Genomic DNA, 4,044 nt, shown 5'->3' on the forward strand with positions numbered 1-4,044 from the left:
TCACGAAGCAAGGTTTGCATGCAACTTGGGGAACTATTTCAATACAGTCCAGAGGGCGGCTTGACTTGCAAAGCATGTGCCGAAGCCAAGTTTGTTGGGGACTTTTCTACAGGGAAGAAATTAAATGATGGCTGGATTACATGAAACACGAGTCTGCCTTGGGGATATTGAGAAACAGAAGTGCTGCTGCCAGGTTTGGTTATGGAGTGCGGACAATGCTGACAGAAACTGCCACCGCACAAAGCAAACAGAATGGAAGTGGTTGAACGACAAAGGTCCCTGCCTGAGGAGATAAAGATTCTCATCAACAACGTGTTGCTGGCAGTCAAGATGAATACTTCAATGTTGTCTGTCCAAGACATCCATGACCACCTAGCTTTGTATGAGAAGATACCAGTCAGCTGGAGGAGCAAGAACTATGCCTTTGAGTTCCTTGAGGTCATCAATAGCGTGATACACTGTGAAGCTATGGCAGAACTTTGTAACGCTTTGTATCACACATTGATAATAGATGAGAGCACAGATATTTCTGTTACAAAAATGCTCATCCTGTACTTCAAGTTCCGACCTGTAACATCAAAAGAGCACAAAACACTGTTTGGGGGCATAGTGAAGCTGATTAGTTTTAATGCTGATGCTATCATTACTGCTGTGAAAGAATTCTATGCTGCCAATTAACTGGACCTTATGAAAATTTTTATGTTCACATCCGATGGTGCGTCTGTGATGCTGGGTAAGAATAATGGTGTTGCTACTTGCCTCAAACAATCCAAGTCAAGTGAACTCAAACTTTATTCGATTAGTTAAAACCATCAAAGTACATATCACAAAACAAAACAATTCAGGCACAGGACATACATTCATTAAAATGACTCAATCAGGTTATGGTGCCTTCCTTGAAATTGCAATAAAACATCATATAAAAGAGGCGAGCCCCATATAGTCCCTAATAGGAGAGACCAGAGTTAAGTTCTCCAACCAATTTTAATCAGTCCTGGGAATTCAATAAATATCTAAGATAACAATTGACCAGATCAAAACTTAACCATTATCAAACAAGGTTAAAATAAAATAGTAAATGAGTGACATAATTAAGAAACAGAGTCCCCAAACAATCCATTCCTCATAGTTGAGCAGCATTGTGTCACCCATCGAGAATATTTGGGAGTTGATGATGCCTGGAAGAGGGTTCCAATGATTAAAGAGATGGAGACATTATTGAGGACTGTCTACACTGTGTTCTCCAGATCTCCTGCAAGGAAGTCCAAGCTGGATGAAATTGCATTTGTCACTGAATGTGAAGTGGTCTCTTTTCGACCATTGAATGAAGTCCGGTGGCTTTCAAGGCATTTTGCAGTTGGTGCACTAATTTGGAATTACGAAGCTGTTCTTAAGTACTTTGAGCATGAGAAAGTTGAGGAGAATGATCCAGTTGCTAAATATTGTTACAAAAAGATATCTGACTCAATCTACCATATTTCCCTTGCAGTACTTAATGACATTCTGGGTGAATTTGCATCTTTGTACAAACTGTTCCAAAAAGGTTATTTGACTACTGTTGAAGTTGTACAGTATGCAAGAGCAAAGATTGGCCAAATTAAGGAACAGTATTTGGGGGGCAGTGTCTTTTGTAGCAGCACAGTAAGAGATCTGATGGTGTTGTACAAGGAAAGGCAAGAGTTTGACAGTGGGCCTATATTGTCTTTTGTTTCCCTTCTTTGTGAGCACATGCAAGAAAAGTTCCCAGAAGATGAACTGAAAGAATGGGCAAGTTTTGAATTCCAGGCAATTTCAACACAATCACATTTTGATTTTGGGACAGAGAATGTACAAAGACTTGTTGAAAAGTATAAAAATGTCTTGGTCCTGGGTGACTGTGAAACACCGGTAGATGTTGTTCGACAATACAGAGAATATAAATATGTGGTGGCAGAACATGTTAAGGGTGGGTTATTTACCACCTTTCAAGACATGGTTGATTTCACTGTACGCAATGCTGCTCAGCATAGTGTGGTGCCTCAGCTAGTTGATGTCTGCGCAACATTTCAAGCATCTAGTGCAGATTGTGAAAGAGGATTCTTCTTCATGAGCACTATCAAGAGGAAATTGAGAAATAGACTAGAGCAGAAGCATTTGGATATGCTGATGAGGACAAAGGCCTACCTCCTGAATGGGAAAGTTGATCTCAACAGAGTTTATCAGCACTGGCAAAATGGCAAGGATCGACGTGAGAAGCAACCATGTCACCCATCTAGTGATGGCACTTGACTTGTGTAAGCGGCCCTCTCCCACAGCCCATGTTTGCCTGGATGTCACATATTTCACTAACTATCCATGACAGGATAGCCCGACATTACTCAGTAGCTTGCACATCAAATTGTAATTTTGTAACTGATTGTGTATATGTAATCTTGTATTGGCTCTCAACATTTGCCCACCCTATGAACAGTGCTCCAGTTAAGAATCTTTAGTAAAGTTTTATGATGGTACCACCTGAAGTGTACTTGCCTGTGTAACCAATTTATGTCATGGGGTGTGTATCCAAATTGCAAATCTGCCTTAAGTACCTTAACGTGGTGCTGTATGTGTGGAAATGCACCGTCTTTCAGTTTTTTAAGCAAAGGTTTGGAGTGATATTTGGCACTGCGCACAAGCGCGGTCTGGTTCCTGGCGCACATAGCCATGGCTGCAGCGCACAGACACCCTGCACTGCCGCACACAGAGGAAAGAAATTAGAGGGAACATTGGACATGGTACCATTCAGTTTGGGGCAAAGGCCACTTACTTCCTTTAATGTGTTTGGTAAGTATATATAAGGAGAATAATAGAGGAGCCAGGACACAAACCTGTTGTAGACGGTTCTTAATCTATATTTGATTCGATAGGGTCTGTAGGAAAGTAGGATCGGCTTCTGGTGTACCCTTGCAAGTCCCTAGTACATGGTACTAAGGCACCCCGGGCATAGGTACACCAGGGGTCCCCCATGGGCTGAAGCATGTATTACGCCAATAATAGGAGACCACTCAAATTGTGCCTACAGGCCTGCCATTGCAGCCTGTGTAAGCTGGCACTAGCACCACTCACGACAGATATACATTGTGTAATATCTGAGGTCACTACACTTACAACCTATAAGGCAGGTCTTTCAATCCTGAAGTTAGGGTGCTTGGTTATAAGTGTGAGGGTGCCCCTGCATGAGTAGGACACCCCTACAAATGCTGGAGTCCATTCTCCAGGCATTGTAAGTGCATCAGCCATTACGATACATAGAGTGGTGATGCGTCATTACGCGATGGCTAACTCTAAAGTAACTTTAACGAACCCTAGCATGTTTGGTATCAAACATGCTGGAATCATTACACCAACACCATAAAAGGTGTTGGAGGTATGATTCCATGCACTGTGGGGCTCCTCCAGGAAGCCCTCCGTGCTCCCTGTACCATCTTCCAGTGTCTGATAGCAAGCTATGGCTGCTGCCAACCACAGACACGATTCTGCCCTCCTGCTGCTGAGCCAAGCTCAAGCAGGGAAAGGTAGGAGAATAGATTCCCTGTCACAGGGAGGTGTGACCACCTCCCAGACAGGACTTAGTGTATTGGGTCAGGGTGGAGAGTGCTTGCCATTACCACTAGACTGCTTTGAAGGGCACATTTGATGCACTCCTTGCATACTGCAGTTGGAACCAGTTATAGGAGCCTTTGACTCCTGCACTGGCGCTATACTGGATAAAGGACATGGCAGTATCCTCCACACTGGCCAGCCCCTCCTCTGGGAGGGACCTCTGAATTGTCCCAACCCTCTCTTTAGGGTACTTAAGGCCTTACCTGTGTGTGGTTCTTTAGGTGCGGCGTGGGACAAAATTCAGATCCGAAACCACTTCATCTTCAACCGTCTGGGCACTTTGGACTTCGTTGGACTTCGCTTTGGGAACCGAGAATGCCACCGGGAAGACTCCTGCTGCTCCTGGTCCTGCCAGTCTTCTGCGTTGTCTGTGCATGTGCTCCATACAGGTTCTTCTCCAGGCCTGTGGACATCCAAGACACC

General features: G+C 43.9%; 1 pseudogene; it reads left to right on the forward strand.

Annotated features, from left to right (window-relative positions):
• Positions 1-215: 215 nt before the first annotated feature.
• LOC146833349 (E3 SUMO-protein ligase KIAA1586-like) lies at positions 216-2,268 on the forward strand (annotated as a pseudogene).
• The last annotated feature ends 1,776 nt before the right edge of the window (positions 2,269-4,044 follow it).

Source organism: Triturus cristatus, chromosome 4_2 (genome assembly GCF_964204655.1).
Source record: "Triturus cristatus chromosome 4_2, aTriCri1.1, whole genome shotgun sequence".
Lineage (NCBI taxonomy): Eukaryota > Metazoa > Chordata > Amphibia > Caudata > Salamandridae > Triturus > Triturus cristatus.